We start from the raw sequence: 27,432 nt of genomic DNA on the forward strand, positions 1-27,432 counted from the left end.
TACATCGTCCTCCAGCCGACTTGACTCCATGGGTCTATTGCTGCCTCGGGCACCTTATGGCCGTTCTGCTGTGAGTCTAGATTATCGAATGGGACGAAAAACTGATAGTGAATTGTAACGTTCAGGGCCTCCTAATGACGATGGATCACTCAAATTGCGTCCCGATTCAGTACATCGTCCACTAGCCGACTTGACTCCATGGGACTATTGCTGCCTCGGGCACCTTATGGCCGTTCTGCTGTGAGTCTAGATTATAGAATGGGGTGAAAAACTGATAGTGAATTGTAACGTTCAGGGCCACCTAATGACGATGGATCACTCAAATTGCGTCCCGATTCAATACATCGTCCTCCAGCAGACTTGTCTCCATGGGTCTATTGCTGCCTCCGGCACCTTATGGCAGGCCTGCTGTGACTCAAAGATTTTCGAATCGGACGAAAAACTGATAGTGAATTGTAACGTTCAGGGCCTCCTAATGACGATAGAACACTCAAATTGCGTCCCGATTCAATACATCGTCCTCCAGCAGACTTGTCTCCATGCGTCTATTGCTGCCTCGGGCACCTTATGGCCGTTCTGCTGTGAGTCAAAGATTTTCGAATCGGACGAAAAACTGATAGTGAATTGTAACGTTCAGGGCCACCTAATGACGATGGATCACTCAAATTGCGTCCCGATTCAATACGTCGTCCTCCAGCCGATATGACTCCATGGGTCTATTGCTGCCTCGGGCACCTTATGGCCGTTCTGCTGTGAGTCAAAGATTTTCGAATCGGACGAAAAACTGATAGTGAATTGTAACGTTCAGGGCCACCTAATGACGATGGATCACTCAAATTGCGTCCCGATTCAATACATCGTCCTCCAGCCGACTTGTCTCCATGGGTCTATTGCTGCCTCGGGCACCTTATGGCCGTTCTGCTGTGAGTCTAGATTATCGAATGGGACAAAAAACTGATAGTGAATTGTAACGTTCAGGGCCTCCTAATGACGATGGATCACACAAATTGCGTCCCGATTCAATACATCGTCCTCCAGCAGACTTGTCTCCATGGGTCTATTGCTGCCTCGGGCACCTTATGGCCGTTCTGCTGTGAGTCTAGATTATCGAATGGGACGAAAAACTGATAGTGAATTGTAACGTTCAGGGCCACCTAATGACGATGGATCACTCAAATTGCGTCCCGATTCAATACATCGTCCTCCAGCCGACTTGACTCCATGGGTCTATTGCTGCCTCGGGCACCTTATGGCCGTTCTGCTGTGAGTCTAGATTATCGAATGGGACGAAAAACTGATAGTGAATTGTAACGTTCAGGGCCTCCTAATGACGATGGATCACTCAACTTGCGTCCCGATTCAATACATCGTCCTCCAGCCGACTTGACTCCATGGGTCTATTGCTGCCTCGGGCACCTTATGGCCGTTCTGCTGTGAGTCTAGAATATCGAATGGGACGAAAAACTGATAGTGAATTGTAACGTTCAGGGCCTCCTAATGACGATGGATCACTCAAATTGCGTCCCGATTCAATACATCGTCCTCCAGCAGACTTGTCTCCATGGGTCGATTGCTGCCACGGGCACCTTATGGCCGTTCTGCGGTGAGTCAAAGATTTTCGAATCAGACGAAAAACTGATAGTGATTTGTAACATTCAGGGCCACCTAATGACGATGGACCACGCAAATTGCGTCCCGATTCAGTACATCGTCCACTAGCCGACTTGACTCCATGGGACTATTGCTGCCTCGGGCACCTTATGGCCGTTCTGCTGTGAGTCTAGATTATAGAATGGGATGAAAAACTGATAGTGAATTGTAACGTTCAGGGCCACCTAATGACGATGGATCACTCAAATTGCGTCCCGATTCAATACATCGTCCTCCAGCAGACTTGTCTCCATGCGTCTATTGCTGCCTCGGGCACCTTATGGCAGGCCTGCTGTGACTCAAAGATTTTCGAATCGGACGAAAAACTGATAGTGAATTGTAACGTTCAGGGCCTCCTAATGACGATAGAACACTCAAATTGCGTCCCGATTCAATACATCGTCCTCCAGCAGACTTGTCTCCATGCGTCTATCGCTGCCTCGGGCACCTTATGGCCGTTCTGCTGTGAGTCAAAGATTTTCGAATCGGACGATAAACTGATAGTGAATTGTAACGTTCAGAGCCACCTAATGACGATGGATCACTCAAATTGCGTCCCGATTCAATACGTCGTCCTCCAGCCGATTTGACTCCATGGGTCTATTGCTGCCTCGGGCACCTTATGGCCGTTCTGCTGTGAGTCTAGATTATCGAATGGGACAAAAAACTGATAGTGAATTGTAACGTTCAGGGCCTCCTAATGACAAAGGATCACTCAAATTGCGTCCCGATTCAATACATCGTCCTCCAGCAGACTTGTCTCCATGGGTCTATTGCTGCCTCGGGCACCTTATGGCCGTTCAGCTGCGAGTCTAGATTATCGAATGGGACGAAAAACTGATAGTGAATTGTAACGTTCAGGGCCACCTAATGACGATGGATCACTCAAATTGCGTCCCGATTCAATACATCGTCCTCCAGCAGACTTCTCTCCATGGGTCTATTGCTGCCTCGGGCACCTTATGGCCATTCTGCTGTGAGTCAAAGATTTTCGAATCGGACGAAAAACTGATAGTGAATTGTAGCTTTCAGGGCCACCTAATGACGATGGATCACTCAAATTGCGTCCCGATTCAATACATCGTCCACCAGCCGACTTGTCTCAATGGGTCTATTGCTACCTTGGCACCTTATGGCCTTTCTGCTGTGAGTCAAAGATTTTCGAATCGGACGAAAAACTGATAGTGAATTGTAACTTTCAGGGCCACCTAATGACGATGGATCACTCAAATTGCGTCCCGATTCAATACATCGTCCACCAGCCGACTTGTCTCCATGGGTCTATTGCTGCCTCGGGCACCTTATGGCCGTTCTGCTGTGAGTCAAAGATTTTCGAATCGGACGAAAAACTGATAGTGAATTGTAACGTTCAGGGCCTCCTAATGACGATGGAACACTCAAATTGCGTCCCGATTCAATACATCGTCCTCCAGCAGACTTGTCTCCATGCGTCTATTGCTGCCTCGGGCACCTTATGGCCGTTCTGCTGTGAGTCAAAGATTTTCGAATCGGACGAAAAACTGATAGTGAATTGTAACGTTCAGGGCCTCCTAATGACGATGGAACACTACAATTGCGTCCCGATTCAATACATCGTCCTCCAGCAGACGTGACTTCATGCGTCTATTGCTGCCTCGGGCACCTTATGGCCGTTCTGCTGTGAGTCTAGATTATCGAATGGGACAAAAAACTGATAGTGAATTGTAACGTTCAGGGCCTCCTAATGACGATGGATCACTCAAATTGCGTCCCGATTCAATACATCGTCCTCCAGCAGACTTGTCTCCATGGGTCTATTGCTGCCTCGGGCACCTTATGGCCGTTCTGCTGTGAGTCTAGATTATCGAATGGGACGAAAAACTGATAGTGAATTGTAACGTTCAGGGCCACCTAATGACGATGGATCACTCAAATTGCGTCCCGATTCAATACATCGTCCTCCAGCCGACTTGACTCCATGGGTCTATTGCTGCCTCGGGCACCTTATGGCCGTTCTGCTGTGAGTCTAGATTATCGAATGGGACGAAAAACTGATAGTGAATTGTAACGTTCAGGGCCTCCTAATGACGATGGATCACTCAAATTGCGTCCCGATTCAATACATCGTCCTCCAGCCGACTTGACTCCATGGGTCTATTGCTGCCTCGGGCACCTTATGGCCGTTCAGCTGTGAGTCTAGATTATCGAATGGGACGTAAAACTGATAGTGAATTGTAACGTTCAGGGCCTCCTAATGACGATGGATCACTCAAATTGCGTCCCGATTCAATACATCGTCCTCCAGCAGACTTGACTTCATGGGTCTATTGCTGCCTCTGGCACCTTATGGCCGTTCTGCTGTGAGTCAAAGATTTTCGAATCGGACGAAAAACTGATAGTGAATTGTAACGTTCAGGGCCTCCTAATGACGATGGAACACTACAACTGCGTCCCGATTCAATACATCGTCCTCCAGCAGACGTGACTTCATGCGTCTATTGCTGCCTCGGGCACCTTATGGCCGTTCTGCTGTGAGTCTAGATTATCGAATGGGACAAAAAACTGATAGTGAATTGTAACGTTCAGGGCCTCCTAATGACGATGGATCACTCAAATTGCGTCCCGATTCAATACATCGTCCTCCAGCAGACTTGTCTCCATGGGTCTATTGCTGCCTCGGGCACCTTATGGCCGTTCTGCTGTGAGTCTAGATTATCGAATGGGACGAAAAACTGATAGTGAATTGTAACGTTCAGGGCCACCTAATGACGATGGATCACTCAAATTGCGTCCCGATTCAATACATCGTCCTCCAGCCGACTTGACTCCATGGGTCTATTGCTGCCTCGGGCACCTTATGGCCGTTCTGCTGTGAGTCTAGATTATCGAATGGGACGAAAAACTGATAGTGAATTGTAACGTTCAGGGCCTCCTAATGACGATGGATCACTCAAATTGCGTCCCGATTCAATACATCGTCCTCCAGCCGACTTGACTCCATGGGTCTATTGCTGCCTCGGGCACCTTATGGCCGTTCAGCTGTGAGTCTAGATTATCGAATGGGACGTAAAACTGATAGTGAATTGTAACGTTCAGGGCCTCCTAATGACGATGGAACACTCAAATTGCGTCCCGATTCAATACATCGTCCTCCAGCAGACTTGTCTCCATGCGTCTATTGCTGCCTCGGGCACCTTATGGCCGTTCTGCTGTGAGTCAAAGATTTTCGAATCGGACGAAAAACTGATAGTGAATTGTAACGTTCAGGGCCTCCTAATGACGATGGAACACTCAAATTGCGTCCCGATTCAATACATCGTCCTCCAGCAGACGTGACTTCATGCGTCTATTGCTGCCTCGGGCACCTTATGGCCGTTCTGCTGTGAGTCTAGATTATCGAATGGGACAAAAAACTGATAGTGAATTGTAACGTTCAGGGCCTCCTAATGACGATGGATCACTCAAATTGCGTCCCGATTCAATACATCGTCCTCCAGCAGACTTGTCTCCATGGGTCTATTGCTGCCTCGGGCACCTTATGGCCGTTCTGCTGTGAGTCTAGATTATCGAATGGGACGAAAAACTGATAGTGAATTGTAACGTTCAGGGCCACCTAATGACGATGGATCACTCAAATTGCGTCCCGATTCAATACATCGTCCTCCAGCCGACTTGACTCCATGGGTCTATTGCTGCCTCGGGCACCTTATGGCCGTTCTGCTGTGAGTCTAGATTATCGAATGGGACGAAAAACTGATAGTGAATTGTAACGTTCAGGGCCTCCTAATGACGATGGATCACTCAAATTGCGTCCCGATTCAATACATCGTCCTCCAGCCGACTTGACTCCATGGGTCTATTGCTGCCTCGGGCACCTTATGGCCGTTCAGCTGTGAGTCTAGATTATCGAATGGGACGTAAAACTGATAGTGAATTGTAACGTTCAGGGCCTCCTAATGACGATGGATCACTCAAATTGCGTCCCGATTCAATACATCGTCCTCCAGCAGACTTGACTTCATGGGTCTATTGCTGCCTCTGGCACCTTATGGCCGTTCTGCTGTGAGTCAAAGATTTTCGAATCGGACGAAAAACTGATAGTGAATTGTAACTTTCAGGGCCACCTAATGACGATGGATCACTCAAATTGCGTCCCGATTCAATACATCGTCCTCCAGCAGACTTGTCTCCATGGGTCGATTGCTGCCTCGGGCACCTTATGGCCGTTCTGCTGTGAGTCAAAGATTTTCGAATCGGACGAAAAACTGATAGTGATTTGTAACATTCAGGACCACCTAATGACGATGGACCTCAGAAATTGCGTCCCGATTCAGTACATCGTCCACTAGCCGACTTGACTCCATGGGACTATTGCTGCCTCGGGCACCTTATGGCCGTTCTGCTGTGAGTCTAGATTATAGAATGGGATGAAAAACTGATAGTGAATTGTAACGTTCAGGGCCACCTAATGACGATGGATCACTCAAATTGCGTCCCGATTCAATACATCGTCCTCCAGCAGACGTGACTTCATGCGTCTATTGCTGCCTCGGGCACCTTATGGCCGTTCTGCTGTGAGTCTAGATTATCGAATGGGACAAAAAACTGATAGTGAATTGTAACGTTCAGGGCCTCCTAATGACGATGGATCACTCAAATTGCGTCCCGATTCAATACATCGTCCTCCAGCAGACTTGTCTCCATGGGTCTATTGCTGCCTCGGGCACCTTATGGCCGTTCTGCTGTGAGTCTAGATTATCGAATGGGACGAAAAACTGATAGTGAATTGTAACGTTCAGGGCCACCTAATGACGATGGATCACTCAAATTGCGTCCCGATTCAATACATCGTCCTCCAGCCGACTTGACTCCATGGGTCTATTGCTGCCTCGGGCACCTTATGGCCGTTCTGCTGTGAGTCTAGATTATCGAATGGGACGAAAAACTGATAGTGAATTGTAACGTTCAGGGCCTCCTAATGACGATGGATCACTCAAATTGCGTCCCGATTCAATACATCGTCCTCCAGCCGACTTGACTCCATGGGTCTATTGCTGCCTCGGGCACCTTATGGCCGTTCAGCTGTGAGTCTAGATTATCGAATGGGACGTAAAACTGATAGTGAATTGTAACGTTCAGGGCCTCCTAATGACGATGGATCACTCAAATTGCGTCCCGATTCAATACATCGTCCTCCAGCAGACTTGACTTCATGGGTCTATTGCTGCCTCTGGCACCTTATGGCCGTTCTGCTGTGAGTCAAAGATTTTCGAATCGGACGAAAAACTGATAGTGAATTGTAACGTTCAGGGCCTCCTAATGACGATGGAACACTACAATTGCGTCCCGATTCAATACATCGTCCTCCAGCAGACGTGACTTCATGCGTCTATTGCTGCCTCGGGCACCTTATGGCCGTTCTGCTGTGAGTCTAGATTATCGAATGGGACAAAAAACTGATAGTGAATTGTAACGTTCAGGGCCTCCTAATGACGATGGATCACTCAAATTGCGTCCCGATTCAATACATCGTCCTCCAGCAGACTTGTCTCCATGGGTCTATTGCTGCCTCGGGCACCTTATGGCCGTTCTGCTGTGAGTCTAGATTATCGAATGGGACGAAAAACTGATAGTGAATTGTAACGTTCAGGGCCACCTAATGACGATGGATCACTCAAATTGCGTCCCGATTCAATACATCGTCCTCCAGCCGACTTGACTCCATGGGTCTATTGCTGCCTCGGGCACCTTATGGCCGTTCTGCTGTGAGTCTAGATTATCGAATGGGACGAAAAACTGATAGTGAATTGTAACGTTCAGGGCCTCCTAATGACGATGGATCACTCAAATTGCGTCCCGATTCAATACATCGTCCTCCAGCCGACTTGACTCCATGGGTCTATTGCTGCCTCGGGCACCTTATGGCCGTTCAGCTGTGAGTCTAGATTATCGAATGGGACGTAAAACTGATAGTGAATTGTAACGTTCAGGGCCTCCTAATGACGATGGAACACTCAAATTGCGTCCCGATTCAATACATCGTCCTCCAGCAGACTTGTCTCCATGCGTCTATTGCTGCCTCGGGCACCTTATGGCCGTTCTGCTGTGAGTCAAAGATTTTCGAATCGGACGAAAAACTGATAGTGAATTGTAACGTTCAGGGCCTCCTAATGACGATGGAACACTCAAATTGCGTCCCGATTCAATACATCGTCCTCCAGCAGACGTGACTTCATGCGTCTATTGCTGCCTCGGGCACCTTATGGCCGTTCTGCTGTGAGTCTAGATTATCGAATGGGACAAAAAACTGATAGTGAATTGTAACGTTCAGGGCCTCCTAATGACGATGGATCACTCAAATTGCGTCCCGATTCAATACATCGTCCTCCAGCAGACTTGTCTCCATGGGTCTATTGCTGCCTCGGGCACCTTATGGCCGTTCTGCTGTGAGTCTAGATTATCGAATGGGACGAAAAACTGATAGTGAATTGTAACGTTCAGGGCCACCTAATGACGATGGATCACTCAAATTGCGTCCCGATTCAATACATCGTCCTCCAGCCGACTTGACTCCATGGGTCTATTGCTGCCTCGGGCACCTTATGGCCGTTCTGCTGTGAGTCTAGATTATCGAATGGGACGAAAAACTGATAGTGAATTGTAACGTTCAGGGCCTCCTAATGACGATGGATCACTCAAATTGCGTCCCGATTCAATACATCGTCCTCCAGCCGACTTGACTCCATGGGTCTATTGCTGCCTCGGGCACCTTATGGCCGTTCAGCTGTGAGTCTAGATTATCGAATGGGACGTAAAACTGATAGTGAATTGTAACGTTCAGGGCCTCCTAATGACGATGGATCACTCAAATTGCGTCCCGATTCAATACATCGTCCTCCAGCAGACTTGACTTCATGGGTCTATTGCTGCCTCTGGCACCTTATGGCCGTTCTGCTGTGAGTCAAAGATTTTCGAATCGGACGAAAAACTGATAGTGAATTGTAACTTTCAGGGCCACCTAATGACGATGGATCACTCAAATTGCGTCCCGATTCAATACATCGTCCTCCAGCAGACTTGTCTCCATGGGTCGATTGCTGCCTCGGGCACCTTATGGCCGTTCTGCTGTGAGTCAAAGATTTTCGAATCGGACGAAAAACTGATAGTGATTTGTAACATTCAGGACCACCTAATGACGATGGACCTCAGAAATTGCGTCCCGATTCAGTACATCGTCCACTAGCCGACTTGACTCCATGGGACTATTGCTGCCTCGGGCACCTTATGGCCGTTCTGCTGTGAGTCTAGATTATAGAATGGGATGAAAAACTGATAGTGAATTGTAACGTTCAGGGCCACCTAATGACGATGGATCACTCAAATTGCGTCCCGATTCAATACATCGTCCTCCAGCAGACTTGTCTCCATGGGTCTATTGCTGCCTCGGGCACCTTATGGCAGGCCTGCTGTGACTCAAAGATTTTCGAATCGGACAAAAAACTGATAGTGAATTGTAACGTTCAGGGCCTCCTAATGACGATGGAACACTCAAATTCCGTCCCGATTCAATACATCGTCCTCCAGCAGACTTGTCTCCATGCGTCTATTGCTGCCTCGGGCACCTTATGGCCGTTCTGCTGTGAGTCAAAGATTTTCGAATGGGACGAAAAACTGATAGTGAATTGTAACGTTCAGGGCCACCTAATGACGATGGATCACTCAAATTGCGTCCCGATTCAATACATCGTCCACCAGCCGACTTGTCTCAATGGGTCTATTGCTGCCTCGGGCACCTTATGGCCGTTCTGCTGTGAGTCTAGATTATCGAATGGGACGAAAAACTGATAGTGAATTGTAACGTTCAGGGCCTCCTAATGACGATGGATCACTCAAATTGCGTCCCGATTCAATACATCGTCCTCCAGCCGACTTGACTCCATGGGTCTATTGCTGCCTCGGGCACCTTATGGCCGTTCAGCTGTGAGTCCAGATTTTCGAATGGGACGAAAAACTGATAGTGAATTGTAACGTTCAGGGCCTCCTAATGACGATGGATCACTCAAATTGCGTCCCGATTCAATACATCGTCCTCCAGCAGACTTGTCTCCATGGGTCTATTGCTGCCTCGGGCACCTTATGGCCGTTCTGCTGTGAGTCTAGATTATCGAATGGGACGAAAAACTGATAGTGAATTGTAACGTTCAGGGCCTCCTAATGACGATGGATCACTCAAATTGCGTCCCGATTCAATACATCGTCCTCCAGCAGACTTGTCTCCATGGGTCGATTGCTGCCTCGGGCACCTAATGGCCGTTCTGCTGTGAGTCAAAGATTTTCGAATCGGACGAAAAACTGATAGTGAATTGTAACATTCAGGGCCACCTAATGACGATGGATCACTCAAATTGCGTCCCGATTCAATACATCGTCCACCAGCCGACTTGTCTCCATGGGTCTATTGCTGCCTCGGGCACCTTATGGCCGTTCTGCTGTGAGTCAAAGATTTTCGAATCGGACGAAAAACTGATAGTGAATTGTAACGTTCAGGGCCTCCTAATGACGATGGAACACTACAATTGCGTCCCGATTCAATACATCGTCCTCCAGCAGACGTGACTTCATGCGTCTATTGCTGCCTCGGGCACCTTATGGCCGTTCTGCTGTGAGTCTAGATTATCGAATGGGACAAAAAACTGATAGTGAATTGTAACGTTCAGGGCCTCCTAATGACGATGGATCACTCAAATTGCGTCCCGATTCAATACATCGTCCTCCAGCAGACTTGTCTCCATGGGTCTATTGCTGCCTCGGGCACCTTATGGCCGTTCTGCTGTGAGTCTAGATTATCGAATGGGACGAAAAACTGATAGTGAATTGTAACGTTCAGGGCCACCTAATGACGATGGATCACTCAAATTGCGTACCGATTCAATACATCGTCCTCCAGCCGACTTGACTCCATGGGTCTATTGCTGCCTCGGGCACCTTATGGCCGTTCTGCTGTGAGTCTAGATTATCGAATGGGACGAAAAACTGATAGTGAATTGTAACGTTCAGGGCCTCCTAATGACGATGGATCACTCAAATTGCGTCCCGATTCAATACATCGTCCTCCAGCCGACTTGACTCCATGGGTCTATTGCTGCCTCGGGCACCTTATGGCCGTTCTGCTGTGAGTCTAGATTATCGAATGGGACGAAAAACTGATAGTGAATTGTAACGTTCAGGGCCACCTAATGACGATGGATCACTCAAATTGCGTCCCGATTCAATACATCGTCCTCCAGCCGACTTGACTCCATGGGTCTATTGCTGCCTCGGGCACCTTATGGCCGTTCTGCTGTGAGTCTAGATTATCGAATGGGACGAAAAACTGATAGTGAATTGTAACGTTCAGGGCCTCCTAATGACGATGGATCACTCAAATTGCGTCCCGATTCAATACATCGTCCTCCAGCCGACTTGACTCCATGGGTCTATTGCTGCCTCGGGCACCTTATGGCCGTTCAGCTGTGAGTCTAGATTATCGAATGGGACGTAAAACTGATAGTGAATTGTAACGTTCAGGGCCTCCTAATGACGATGGATCACTCAAATTGCGTCCCGATTCAATACATCGTCCTCCAGCAGACTTGACTTCATGGGTCTATTGCTGCCTCTGGCACCTTATGGCCGTTCTGCTGTGAGTCAAAGATTTTCGAATCGGACGAAAAACTGATAGTGAATTGTAACTTTCAGGGCCACCTAATGACGATGGATCACTCAAATTGCGTCCCGATTCAATACATCGTCCTCCAGCAGACTTGTCTCCATGGGTCGATTGCTGCCTCGGGCACCTTATGGCCGTTCTGCTGTGAGTCAAAGATTTTCGAATCGGACGAAAAACTGATAGTGATTTGTAACATTCAGGACCACCTAATGACGATGGACCTCAGAAATTGCGTCCCGATTCAGTACATCGTCCACTAGCCGACTTGACTCCATGGGACTATTGCTGCCTCGGGCACCTTATGGCCGTTCTGCTGTGAGTCTAGATTATAGAATGGGATGAAAAACTGATAGTGAATTGTAACGTTCAGGGCCACCTAATGACGATGGATCACTCAAATTGCGTCCCGATTCAATACATCGTCCTCCAGCAGACTTGTCTCCATGGGTCTATTGCTGCCTCGGGCACCTTATGGCAGGCCTGCTGTGACTCAAAGATTTTCGAATCGGACAAAAAACTGATAGTGAATTGTAACGTTCAGGGCCTCCTAATGACGATGGAACACTCAAATTCCGTCCCGATTCAATACATCGTCCTCCAGCAGACTTGTCTCCATGCGTCTATTGCTGCCTCGGGCACCTTATGGCCGTTCTGCTGTGAGTCAAAGATTTTCGAATGGGACGAAAAACTGATAGTGAATTGTAACGTTCAGGGCCACCTAATGACGATGGATCACTCAAATTGCGTCCCGATTCAATACATCGTCCACCAGCCGACTTGTCTCAATGGGTCTATTGCTGCCTCGGGCACCTTATGGCCGTTCTGCTGTGAGTCTAGATTATCGAATGGGACGAAAAACTGATAGTGAATTGTAACGTTCAGGGCCTCCTAATGACGATGGATCACTCAAATTGCGTCCCGATTCAATACATCGTCCTCCAGCCGACTTGACTCCATGGGTCTATTGCTGCCTCGGGCACCTTATGGCCGTTCAGCTGTGAGTCCAGATTTTCGAATGGGACGAAAAACTGATAGTGAATTGTAACGTTCAGGGCCTCCTAATGACGATGGATCACTCAAATTGCGTCCCGATTCAATACATCGTCCTCCAGCAGACTTGTCTCCATGGGTCTATTGCTGCCTCGGGCACCTTATGGCCGTTCTGCTGTGAGTCTAGATTATCGAATGGGACGAAAAACTGATGGTGAATTGTAACGTTCAGGGCCTCCTAATGACGATGGATCACTCAAATTGCGTCCCGATTCAATACATCGTCCTCCAGCAGACTTGTCTCCATGGGTCGATTGCTGCCTCGGGCACCTAATGGCCGTTCTGCTGTGAGTCAAAGATTTTCGAATCGGACGAAAAACTGATAGTGAATTGTAACTTTCAGGGCCACCTAATGACGATGGAGCACGCAAATTGCGTCCCGATTCAATACATCATCCTCCAGCCGAGTTGACTGCATGGGTCTTACTGCCTCGGGCACCTTATGGCCGTTCTGCTGTGAATCTAGATTATCGAATGGGACGAAAAACTGATAGTGAATTGTAACGTTCAGGGCCACCTAATGACAATGGATCACTCAAATTGCGTCCCGATTCAATACATCGTCCTCCAGCAGACTTGACTTCATGGGTCTATTGCTGCCTCTGGCACCTTATGGCCGTTCTGCTGTGAGTCAAAGATTTTCGAATCGGACGAAAAACTGATAGTGAATTGTAACTTTCAGGGCCACCTAATGACGATGGATCACTCAAATTGCGTTCCGATTCAATACATCGTCCTCCAGCAGAATTGTCTCCATGGGTCGATTGCTGCCTCGGGCACTTTATGGCCGTTCTGCTGTGAGTCAAAGATTTTCGAATCGGAAGAAAAACTGATAGAGATTTGTAACATTCAGGACCACCTAATGACGATGGACCCCACAAATTGCGTCCCGATTCAGTACATCGTCCACTAGCCGACTTGACTCCATCGGACTATTGCTGCCTCGGGCACCTTATGGCCGTTCTGCTGTGAGTCAAAGATTTTCGAATCGGACGATAAACTGATAGTGAATTGTAACGTTCAGGGCCACCTAATGACGATTGATCACTCAAATTGCGTCCCGATTCAATACGTCGTTCTCCAGCCGATTTGACTCCATGGGTCTATTGCTGCCTCGGGCACCTTATGGCCGTTCTGCTGTGAGTCTAGATTATAGAATGGGACAAAAAACTGATAGTGAATTGTAACGTTCAGGGCCTCCTAATGACGATGGATCACTCAAATTGCGTCCCGATTCAATACATCGTCCTCCAGCAGACTTGTCTCCATGGGTCTATTGCTGCCTCGGGCACCTTATGGCCGTTCTGCTGCGAGTCTAGATTATCGAATGGGACGAAAAACTGATAGTGAATTGTAACGTTCAGGGCCACCTAATGACGATGGATCACTCAAATTGCGTCCCGATTCAATACATCGTCCTCCAGCAGACTTGTCTCCATGGGTCTATTGCTGCCTCGGGCACCTTATGGCCGTTCTGCTGTGAGTCAAAGATTTTCGAATCGGACGAAAAACTGATAGTGAATTGTAGCTTTCAGGGCCACCTAATGACAATGGATCACTCAAATTGCGTCCCGATTCAATACATCGTCCACCAGCCGACTTGTCTCAATGGGTCTATTGCTGCCTTGGCACCTTATGGCCGTTCTGCTGTAATTCAAAGATTTTCGAATCGGACGAAAAACTAATAGTGAATTGTAACTTTCAGGGCCACCTAATGACGATGGATCACTCAAATTGCGTCCCGATTCAATACATCGTCCACCAGCCGACTTGTCTCCATGGGTCTATTGCTGCCTCGGGCACCTTATGGCCGTTCTGCTGTGAGTCAAAGATTTTCGAATCGGACGAAAAACTGATAGTGAATTGTAACGTTCAGGGCCTCCTAATGACGATGGAACACTAAAATTGCGTCCCGATTCAATACATCGTCCTCCAGCAGACGTGACTTCATGCGTCTATTGCTGCCTCGGGCACCTTATGGCCGTTCTGCTGTGAGTCTAGATTATCGAATGGGACAAAAAACTGATAGTGAATTGTAACGTTCAGGGCCTCCTAATGACGATGGATCACTCAAATTGCGTCCCGATTCAATACATCGTCCTCCAGCAGACTTGTCTCCATGGGTCTATTGCTGCCTCGGGCACCTTATGGCCGTTCTGCTGTGAGTCTAGATTATCGAATGGGACGAAAAACTGATAGTGAATTGTAACGTTCAGGGCCACCTAATGACGATGGATCACTCAAATTGCGTCCCGATTCAATACATCGTCCTCCAGCCGACTTGACTCCATGGGTCTATTGCTGCCTCGGGCACCTTATGGCCGTTCTGCTGTGAGTCTAGATTATCGAATGGGACGAAAAACTGATAGTGAATTGTAACGTTCAGGGCCTCCTAATGACGATGGATCACTCAAATTGCGTCCCGATTCAATACATCGTCCTCCAGCCGACTTGACTCCATGGGTCTATTGCTGCCTCGGGCACCTTATGGCCGTTCTGCTGTGAGTCTAGATTATCGAATGGGACGAAAAACTGATAGTGAATTGTAACGTTCAGGGCCTCCTAATGACGATGGATCACTCAAATTGCGTCCCGATTCAATACATCGTCCTCCAGCAGACTTGTCTCCATGGGTCGATTGCTGCCTCGGGCACCTAACGGCCGTTCTGCTGTGAGTCAAAGATTTTCCAATCGGACGAAAAACTGATAGTGAATTGTAACATTCAGGGCCACCTAATGACGATGGACCACGCAAATTGCGTCCCGATTCAATACATCGTCCTCCAGCAGACTTGACTTCATGGGTCTATTGCTGCCTCTGGCACCTTATGGCCGTTCTGCTGTGAGTCAAAGATTTTCGAATCGGACGAAAAAGTGATAGTGAATTGTAACTTTCAGGGCCACCTAATGACGATGGATCACTCAAATTGCGTCCCGATTCAATACATCGTCCTCCAGCAGACTTGTCTCCATAGGTCGATTGCTGCCTCGGGCACCTTATGGCCGTTCTGCTGTGAGTCAAAGATTTTCGAATCGGACGAAAAACTGATAGTGATTTGTAACATTCAGGACCACCTAATGACGATGGACCCCAGAAATTGCGTCCCGATTCAGTACATCGTCCACTAGCCGACTTGACTCCATGGGACTATTGCTGCCTCGGGCACCTTATGGCCGTTCAGCTGTGAGTCCAGATTATCGAATGGGACGAAAAACTGATAGTGAATTGTAACGTTCAGGGCCTCCTAATGACGATGGATCACTCAAATTGCGTCCCGATTCAATACATCGTCCTCCAGCCGACTTGACTCCATGGGTCTATTGCTGCCTCGGGCACCTTATGGCCGTTCAGCTGTGAGTCCAGATTATCGAATGGGACGAAAAACTGATAGTGAATTGTAACGTTCAGGGCCTCCTAATGACGATGGATCACTCAAATTGCGTCCCGATTCAATACATCGTCCTCCAGCAGACTTGTCTCCATGGGTCTATTGCTGCCTCGGGCACCTTATGGCAGGCCTGCTGTGACTCAAAGATTTTCGAATCGGACAAAAAACTGATAGTGAATTGTAACGTTCAGGGCCTCCTAATGACGATGGAACACTCAAATTCCGTCCCGATTCAATACATCGTCCTCCAGCAGACTTGTCTCCATGCGTCTATTGCTGCCTCGGGCACCTTATGGCCGTTCTGCTGTGAGTCAAAGATTTTCGAATGGGACGAAAAACTGATAGTGAATTGTAACGTTCAGGGCCACCTAATGACGATGGAACACTCAAATTGCGTCCCGATTCGATACATCGTCCTCCAGCCGACTTGACTCCATGGGTCTATTGCTGCCTCGGGCACCTTATGGCCGTTCTGCTGTGAGTCTAGATTATCGAATGGGACGAAAAACTGATAGTGAATTGTAACGTTCAGGGCCTCCTAATGACGATGGATCACTCAAATTGCGTCCCGATTCAATACATCGTCCTCCAGCCGACTTGTCTCCATGGGTCGATTGCTGCCTCGGGCACCTAATGGCCGTTCTGCTGTGAGTCAAAGATTTTCGAATCGGACGAAAAACTGATAGTGAATTGTAACATTCAGGGCCACCTAATGACGATGGAGCACGCAAATTGCGTCCCGATTCAATACATCATCCTCCAGCCGAGTTGACTGCATGGGTCTATTACTGCCTCGGGCACCTTATGGCCGTTCTGCTGTGAATCTAGATTATCGAATGGGACGAAAAACTGATAGTGAATTGTACCTTTCAGGGCCACCTAATGACTATGGATCACTCAAATTGCGTCCCGATTCAATACATCGTCCTCCAGCAGAATTGTCTCCATGGGTCGATTGCTGCCTCGGGCACTTTATGGCCGTTCTGCTGTGAGTCAAAGATTTTCGAATCGGAAGAAAAACTGATAGAGATTTGTAACATTCAGGACCACCTAATGACGATGGACCCCACAAATTGCGTCCCGATTCAGTACATCGTCCACTAGCCGACTTGTCTCAATGGGTCTATTGCTGCCTTGGCACCTTATGGCCGTTCTGCTGTAATTCAAAGATTTTCGAATCGGACGAAAAACTAATAGTGAATTGTAACTTTCAGGGCCACCTAATGACGATGGATCACTCAAATTGCGTCCCGATTCAATACATCGTCCACCAGCCGACTTGTCTCCATGGGTCTATTGCTGCCTCGGGCACCTTATGGCCGTTCTGCTGTGAGTCAAAGATTTTCGAATCGGACGAAAAACTGATAGTGAATTGTAACGTTCAGGGCCTCCTAATGACGATGGAACACTAAAATTGCGTCCCGATTCAATACATCGTCCTCCAGCAGACGTGACTTCATGCGTCTATTGCTGCCTCGGGCACCTTATGGCCGTTCTGCTGTGAGTCTAGATTATCGAATGGGACAAAAAACTGATAGTGAATTGTAACGTTCAGGGCCTCCTAATGACGATGGATCACTCAAATTGCGTCCCGATTCAATACATCGTCCTCCAGCAGACTTGTCTCCATGGGTCTATTGCTGCCTCGGGCACCTTATGGCCGTTCTGCTGTGAGTCTAGATTATCGAATGGGACGAAAAACTGATAGTGAATTGTAACGTTCAGGGCCACCTAATGACGATGGATCACTCAAATTGCGTCCCGATTCAATACATCGTCCTCCAGCCGACTTGACTCCATGGGTCTATTGCTGCCTCGGGCACCTTATGGCCGTTCTGCTGTGAGTCTAGATTATCGAATGGGACGAAAAACTGATAGTGAATTGTAACGTTCAGGGCCTCCTAATGACGATGGATCACTCAAATTGCGTCCCGATTCAATACATCGTCCTCCAGCCGACTTGACTCCATGGGTCTATTGCTGCCTCGGGCACCTTATGGCCGTTCTGCTGTGAGTCTAGATTATCGAATGGGACGAAAAACTGATAGTGAATTGTAACTTTCAGGGCCTCCTAATGACGATGGATCACTCAAATTGCGTCCCGATTCAATACATCGTCCTCCAGCAGACTTGTCTCCATGGGTCGATTGCTGCCTCGGGCACCTAATGGCCGTTCTGCTGTGAGTCAAAGATTTTCCAATCGGACGAAAAACTGATAGTGAATTGTAACATTCAGGGCCACCTAATGACGATGGACCACGCAAATTGCGTCCCGATTCAATACATCGTCCTCCAGCAGACTTGACTTCATGGGTCTATTGCTGCCTCTGGCACCTTATGGCCGTTCTGCTGTGAGTCAAAGATTTTCGAATCGGACGAAAAAGTGATAGTGAATTGTAACTTTCAGGGCCACCTAATGACGATGGATCACTCAAATTGCGTCCCGATTCAATACATCGTCCTCCAGCAGACTTGTCTCCATAGGTCGATTGCTGCCTCGGGCACCTTATGGCCGTTCTGCTGTGAGTCAAAGATTTTCGAATCGGACGAAAAACTGATAGTGATTTGTAACATTCAGGACCACCTAATGACGATGGACCCCAGAAATTGCGTCCCGATTCAGTACATCGTCCACTAGCCGACTTGACTCCATGGGACTATTGCTGCCTCGGGCACCTTATGGCCGTTCAGCTGTGAGTCCAGATTATCGAATGGGACGAAAAACTGATAGTGAATTGTAACGTTCAGGGCCTCCTAATGACGATGGATCACTCAAATTGCGTCCCGATTCAATACATCGTCCTCCAGCCGACTTGACTCCATGGGTCTATTGCTGCCTCGGGCACCTTATGGCCGTTCAGCTGTGAGTCCAGATTATCGAATGGGACGAAAAACTGATAGTGAATTGTAACGTTCAGGGCCTCCTAATGACGATGGATCACTCAAATTGCGTCCCGATTCAATACATCGTCCTCCAGCAGACTTGTCTCCATGGGTCTATTGCTGCCTCGGGCACCTTATGGCAGGCCTGCTGTGACTCAAAGATTTTCGAATCGGACAAAAAACTGATAGTGAATTGTAACGTTCAGGGCCTCCTAATGACGATGGAACACTGAAATTCCGTCCCGATTCAATACATCGTCCTCCAGCAGACTTGTCTCCATGCGTCTATTGCTGCCTCGGGCACCTTATGGCCGTTCTGCTGTGAGTCAAAGATTTTCGAATGGGACGAAAAACTGATAGTGAATTGTAACGTTCAGGGCCACCTAATGACGATGGAACACTCAAATTGCGTCCCGATTCGATACATCGTCCTCCAGCCGACTTGACTCCATGGGTCTATTGCTGCCTCGGGCACCTTATGGCCGTTCTGCTGTGAGTCTAGATTATCGAATGGGACGAAAAACTGATAGTGAATTGTAACGTTCAGGGCCTCCTAATGACGATGGATCACTCAAATTGCGTCCCGATTCAATACATCGTCCTCCAGCCGACTTGTCTCCATGGGTCGATTGCTGCCTCGGGCACCTAATGGCCGTTCTGCTGTGAGTCAAAGATTTTCGAATCGGACGAAAAACTGATAGTGAATTGTAACATTCAGGGCCACCTAATGACGATGGAGCACGCAAATTGCGTCCCGATTCAATACATCATCCTCCAGCCGAGTTGACTGCATGGGTCTATTACTGCCTCGGGCACCTTATGGCCGTTCTGCTGTGAATCTAGATTATCGAATGGGACGAAAAACTGATAGTGAATTGTACCTTTCAGGGCCACCTAATGACGATGGATCACTCAAATTGCGTCCCGATTCAATACATCGTCCTCCAGCAGAATTGTCTCCATGGGTCGATTGCTGCCTCGGGCACTTTATGGCCGTTCTGCTGTGAGTCAAAGATTTTCGAATCGGAAGAAAAACTGATAGAGATTTGTAACATTCAGGACCACCTAATGACGATGGACCCCACAAATTGCGTCCCGATTCAGTACATCGTCCACTAGCCGACTTGACTCCATCGGACTATTGCTGCCTCGGGCACCTTATGGCCGTTCTGCTGTGAGTCTAGATTATAGAATGGGATGAAAAACTGATAGTGAATTGTAACGTTCAGGGCCACCTAATGACGATGGATCACTCAAATTGCGTCCCGATTCAATACATCGTCCTCCAGCAGACTTGTCTCCATGGGTCTATTGCTGCCTCGGGCACCTTATGGCAGGCCTGCTGTGACTCAGAGATTTTCGAATCGGACGAAAAACTGATAGTGAATTTTAACGTTCAGGGCCTCCTAATGACGATGGAACACTCAAATTCCGTCCCGATTCAATACATCGTCCTCCAGCAGACTTGTCTCCATGCGTCTATTGCTGCCTCGGGCACCTTATGGCCGTTCTGCTGTGAGTCAAAGATTTTCGAATCGGACGAAAAACTGATAGTGAATTGTAACGTTCAGGGCCACCTAATGACGATGGATCACTCAAATTGCGTCCCGATTCAATACATCGTCCTCCAGCCGACTTGACTCCATGGGTCTATTGCTGCCTCGGGCACCTTATGGCCGTTCTGCTGTGAGTCTAGATTATCGAATGGGACGAAAAAATGATAGTGAATTGTAACGTTCAGGGCCACCTAATGACGATGGATCACTCAAATTGCGTCCCGATTCAATACATCGTCCTCCAGCCGACTTGACTCCATGGGTCTATTGCTGCCTCGGGCACCTTATGGCCGTTCTGCTTTGGGTCTAGATTATCGAATGGGACGAAAAACTGATAGTGAATTGTAACGTTGAGGGCCTCCTAATGACGATGGATCACTCAAATTGCGTCCCTATACAATACATCGTCCTCCAGCCGACTTGACTCCATGGGTCTATTGCTGCCTCGGGCACCTTATGGCCGTTCTGATGTGAGTCAATGATTTTCGAATCGGACGAAAAACTGATAGTGAATTGTAACTTTCAGGGCCACCTAATGACGATGGATCACTCAAATTGCGTCCCGATTCAATACATCGTCCTCCAGCAGACTTGTCTCCATGGGTCGATTGCTGCCTCGGGCACCTTATGGCCGTTCTGCTGTGAGTCAAAGATTTTCGAATCGGACGAAAAACTGATAGTGATTTGTAACATTCAGGGCCACCTAATGACGATGGACCACACAAATTGCGTCCCGATTCAGTACAACGTCCACTAGCCGACTTGACTCCATGGGACTATTGCTGCCTCGGGCCCCTTATGGCCGTTCTGCTGTGAGTCTAGATTATAGAATGGGATGAAAAACTGATAGTGATTTGTAACGTTCAGGGCCACCTAATGACGATGGATCACTCAAATTGCGTCCCGATTCAATACATCGTCCTCTAGCAGACTTGTCTCCATGGGTCTATTGCTGCCTCGGGCACCTTATGGCCGTTCTGCTGTGAGTCAAAGATTTTCGAATCGGACGAAAAACTGATAGTGAATTGTAACTTTCAGGGCCACCTAATGACGATGGATCACTCAAATTGCGTCCCAATTCAATACATCGTCCTCCAGCAGAATTGTCTCCATGGGTCGATTGCTGCCTCGGGCACTTTATGGCCGTTCTGCTGTGAGTCAAAGATTTTCGAATCGGACGAAAAACTGATAGTGATTTGTAACATTCAGGACCACCTAATGACGATGGACCCCACAAATTGCGTCCCGATTCAGTACATCGTCCACTAGCCGACTTGACTCCATGGGACTATTGCTGCCTCGGGCACCTTATGGCCGTTCTGCTGTGAGTCTAGTTTATAGAATGGGATGAAAAACTGATAGTGAATTGTAACGTTCAGGGCCACCTAATGACGATGGATCACTCAAATTGCGTCCCGATTCAATACATCGTCCTCCAGCAGACTTGTCTCCATGGGTCGATTGCTGCCTCGGGCACCTTATGGCAGGCCTGCTGTGACTCAAAGATTTTCGAATCGGACGAAAAACTGATAGTGAATTGTAACGTTCAGGGCCTCCTAATGACGATGGAACACTCAAATTCCGTCCCGATTCAATACATCGTCCTCCAGCAGACTTGTCTCCATGCGTCTATTGCTGCCTCGGGCACCTTATGGCCGTTCTGCTGTGAGTCTAGATTATCGAATGGGACGAAAAACTGATAGTGAATTGTAACGTTCAGGGCCTCCTAATGACGATGGATCACTCAAATTGCGTCCCGATTCAATACATCGTCCTCCAGCAGACTTGTCTCCATGGGTCGATTGCTGCCTCGGGCACCTAATGGCCGTTCTGCTGTGAGTCAAAGATTTTCGAATCGGACGAAAAACTGACAGTGAATTGTAACATTCAGGGCCACCTAATGACGATGGACCACGCAAATTGCGTCCCGATTCAATACATCGTCCTCCAGCCGAGTTGACTCCATGGGTCTATTGCTGCCTCGGGCACCTAATGGCCGTTCTGCTGTGAATCTAGATTATCGAATGGGACGAAAAACTGATAGTGAATTGTAACGTTCAGGGCCACCTAATGACGATGGATCACTCAAATTGCGTCCCGATTCAATACATCGTCCTCCAGCAGACTTGACTTCATGGGTCTATTGCTGCCTCCGGCACCTTATGGCCGTTATGATGTGAGTCAATGATTTTCGAATCGGACGATAAACTGATAGTGAATTGTAACTTTCAGGGCCACCTAATGACGATGGATCACTCAAATTGCGTCCCGATTCAATACATCGTCCTCCAGCAGACTTGTCTCCATGGGTCGATTGCTGCCTCGGGCACCTTATGGCCGTTCTGCTGTGAGTCAAAGATTTTCGAATCGGACGAAAAACTGATAGTGATTTGTAACATTCAGGGCCACCTAATGACGATGGACCACACAAATTGCGTCCCGATTCAGTACAACGTCCACTAGCCGACTTGACTCCATGGGACTATTGCTGCCTCGGGCACCTTATGGCCGTTCTGCTGTGAGTCTAGATTATAGAATGGGATGAAAAACTGATAGTGAATTGTAACGTTCAGGGCCACCTAATGACGATGGATCACTCAAATTGCGTCCCGATTCAATACATCGTCCTCCAGCAGACTTGTCTCCATGGGTCTATTGCTGCCTCGGGCACCTTATGGCCGTTCTGCTGTGAGTCTAGATTATCGAATGGGACGAAAAACTGATAGTGAATTGTAACGTTCAGGGCCACCTAATGACGATGGACCACGCAAATTTCGTCCCGATTCAAAACATCGTCCTCCAGCCGACTTGACTCCATGGGTCTATTGCTGACTCGGGCACCTTATGGCCGTTCTGCTGTGAGTCTAGATTATCGAATGGGACGAAAAACTGATAGTGAATTGTAACATTCAGGGCCACCTAATGACGATGGACCACGCAAATTGCGTCGCGATTCAGTACATCGTCCTCCAGCCGAGTTGACTCCATGGGTCTATTGCTGCCTCGGGCACCTTATGGCCGTTCTGCTGTGAATCTAGATTATCGAATGGGACGAAAAACTGATAGTGAATTGTAACGTTCAGGGCCTCCTAATGACGATGGATCACTCAAATTGCGTCCCGATTCAATACATCGTCCTCCAGCCGACTTGACTCCATGGGTCTATTGCTGCCTCGGGCACCTTATGGCCGTTCTGCTGTGAGTCTAGATTATCGAATGGGACGAAAAACTGATAGTGAATTGTAACGTTCAGGGCCACCTAATGACGATGGATCACTCAAATTGCGTCCCGATTCAATACATCGTCCTCCAGCCGACTTGACTCCATGGGTCTATTGCTGCCTCGGGCACCTTATGGCCGTTCTGCTGTGAGTCTAGATTATCGAATGGGACGAAAAACTGATAGTGAATTGTAACGTTCAGGGCCTCCTAATGACGATGGATCACTCAAATTGCGTCCCGATTCAATACATCGTCCTCCAGCCGACTTGACTCCATGGGTCTATTGCTGCCTCGGGCACCTTATGGCCGTTCTGCTGTGAGTCTAGATTATCGAATGGGACGAAAAACTGATAGTGAATTGTAACGTTCAGGGCCTCCTAATGACGATGGATCACTCAAATTGCGTCCCGATTCAATACATCGTCCTCCAGCAGACTTGACTTCATGGGTCTATTGCTGCCTCTGGCACCTTATGGCCGTTCTGATGTGAGTCAATGATTTTCGAATCGGACGAAAAACTGATAGTGAATTGTAACTTTCAGGGCCACCTAATGACGATGGATCACTCAAATTGCGTCCCGATTCAATACATCGTCCTCCAGCAGACTTGTCTCCATGGGTCGATTGCTGCCTCGGGCACCTTATGGCCGTTCTGCTGTGAGTCAAAGATTTTCGAATCGGACGAAAAACTGATAGTGATTTGTAACATTCAGGGCCACCTAATGACGATGGACCACACAAATTGCGTCCCGATTCAGTACAACGTCCACTAGCCGACTTGACTCCATGGGACTATTGCTGCCTCGGGCACCTTATGGCCGTTCTGCTGTGAGTCTAGATTATAGAATGGGATGAAAAACTGATAGTGAATTGTAACGTTCAGGGCCACCTAATGACGATGGATCACTCAAATTGCGTCCCGATTCAATACATCGTCCTCCAGCAGACTTGTCTCCATGGGTCTATTGCTGCCTCGGGCACCTTATGGCCGTTCTGCTGTGAGTCTAGATTATCGAATGGGACGAAAAACTGATAGTGAATTGTAACGTTCAGGGCCACCTAATGACGATGGACCACGCAAATTTCGTCCCGATTCAAAACATCGTCCTCCAGCCGACTTGACTCCATGGGTCTATTGCTGACTCGGGCACCTTATGGCCGTTCTGCTGTGAGTCTAGATTATCGAATGGGACGAAAAACTGATAGTGAATTGTAACATTCAGGGCCACCTAATGACGATGGACCCCGCAAATTTCGTCCCGATTCAAAACATCGTCCTCCAGCCGACTTGACTCCATGGGTCTATTGCTGACTCGGGCACCTTATGGCCGTTCTGCTGTGAGTCTAGATTATCGAATGGGACGAAAAACTGATAGTGAATTGTAACATTCAGGGCCACCTAATGACGATGGACCACGCAAATTGCGTCCCGATTCAGTACATCGTCCTCCAGCCGAGTTGACTCCATGGGTCTATTGCTGCCTCGGGCACCTTATGGCCGTTCTGCTGTGAATCTAGATTATCGAATGGGACGAAAAACTGATAGTGAATTGTAACGTTCAGGGCCTCCTAATGACGATGGATCACTCAAATTGCGTCCCGATTCAATACATCGTCCTCCAGCCGACTGGACTCCATGGGTCTATTGCTGCCTCGGGCACCTTATGGCCGTTCTGCTGTGAGTCTGAATTATCGAATGGGACGAAAAACTGATAGTGAATTGTAACGTTCAGGGCCACCTAATGACGATGGATCACTCAAATTGCGTCCCGATTCAATACATCGTCCTCCAGCCGACTTGACTCCATGGGTCTATTGCTGCCTCGGGCACCTTATGGCCGTTCTGCTGTGAGTCTAGATTATCGAATGGGACGAAAAACTGATAGTGAATTGTAACGTTCAGGGCCTCCTAATGACGATGGATCACTCAAATTGCGTCCCGATTCAATACATCGTCCTCCAGCCGACTTGACTCCATGGGTCTATTGCTGCCTCGGGCACCTTATGGCCGTTCTGCTGTGAGTCTAGATTATCGAATGGGACGAAAAACTGATAGTGAATTGTAACATTCAGGGCCACCTAATGACGATGGACCACGCAAATTGCGTCCCGATTCAATACATCATCCTCCAGCCGAGTTGACTCCATGGGTCTATTACTGCCTCGGGCACCTTATTGCCGTTCTGCTGTGAATATAGATTATCGAATGGGACGAAAAACTGATAGTGAATTGTAACGTTCAGGGCCACCTAATGACAATGGATCACTCAAATTGCGTCCCGATTCAATACATCGTCCTCCAGCAGACATGACTTCATGGGTCTATTGCTGCCTCTGGCACCTTATGGCCGTTCTGCTGTGAGTCAAAGATTTTCGAATCGGACGAAAAACTGATAGTGAATTGTAACTTTCAGGGCCACCTAATGACGATGGATCACTCAAATTGCGTCCCGATTCAATACATCGTCCTCCAGCAGACTTGTCTCCATGGGTCGATTGCTGCCTCGGGCACCTTATGGCCGTTCTGCTGTGAGTCAAAGATTTTCGAATCGGACGAAAAACTGATAGTGATTTGTAACATTCAGGACCACCTAATGACGATGGACCCCAGAAATTGCGTCCCGATTCAGTACATCGTCCACTAGCCGACTTGACTCCATGGGACTATTGCTGCCTCGGGCACCTTATGGCCGTTCTGCTGTGAGTCTAGATTATAGAATGGGATGAAAAACTGATAGTGAATTGTAACGTTCAGGGCCACCTAATGACGATGGATCACTCAAATTGCGTCCCGATTCAATACATCGTCCTCCAGCAGACTTGTCTCCATGGGTCTATTGCTGCCTCGGGCACCTTATTGCAGGCCTGCTGTGACTCAAAGATTTTCGAATCGGACAAAAAACTGATAGTGAATTGTAACGTTCAGGGCCTCCTAATGACGATGGAACACTCAAATTCCGTCCCGATTCAATACATCGTCCTCCAGCAGACTTGTCTCCATGCGTCTATTGCTGCCTCGGGCACCTTATGGCCGTTCTGCTGTGAGTCAAAGATTTTCGAATGGGACGAAAAACTGATAGTGAATTGTAACGTTCAGGGCCACCTAATGACGATGGATCACTCAAATTGCGTCCCGATTCAATACATCGTCCTCCAGCCGACTTGACTCCATGGGTCTATTGCTGCCTCGGGCACCTTATGGCCGTTCTGCTGTGAGTCTAGATTATCGAATGGGACGAAAAACTGATAGTGAATTGTAACGTTCAGGGCCTCCTAATGACGATGGATCACTCAAATTGCGTCCCGATTCAATACATCGTCCTCCAGCCGACTTGACTCCATGGGTCTATTGCTGCCTCGGGCACCTTATGGCCGTTCAGCTGTGAGTCCAGATTATCGAATGGGACGAAAAACTGATAGTGAATTGTAACGTTCAGGGCCTCCTAATGACGATGGATCACTCAAATTGCGTCCCGATTCAATACATCGTCCTCCAGCAGACTTGTCTCCATGGGTCTATTGCTGCCTCGGGCACCTTATGGCCGTTCTGCTGTGAGTCAAAGATTTTCGAATCGGACGAAAAACTGATAGTGAATTGTAACTTTCAGGGCCACCTAATGACGATGGATCACTCAAATTGCGTCCCGATTCAATACATCGTCCACCAGCCGACTTGTCTCCATGGGTCTATTGCTGCCTCGGGCACCTTATGGCCGTTCAGCTGTGAGTCCAGATTATCGAATGGGACGAAAAACTGATAGTGAATTGTAACGTTCAGGGCCTCCTAATGACGATGGAACACTAAAATTGCGTCCCGATTCAATACATCGTCCTCCAGCAGACGTGACTTCATGCGTCTATTGCTGCCTCGGGCACCTTATGGCCGTTCTGCTGTGAGTCTAGATTATCGAATGGGACAAAAAACTGATAGTGAATTGTAACCTTCAGGGCCACCTAATGACGATGGATCACTCAAATTGCGTCCCGATTCAAT

This window comes from Schistocerca cancellata, chromosome 6 (genome assembly GCF_023864275.1).
Source record: "Schistocerca cancellata isolate TAMUIC-IGC-003103 chromosome 6, iqSchCanc2.1, whole genome shotgun sequence".
Lineage (NCBI taxonomy): Eukaryota > Metazoa > Arthropoda > Insecta > Orthoptera > Acrididae > Schistocerca > Schistocerca cancellata.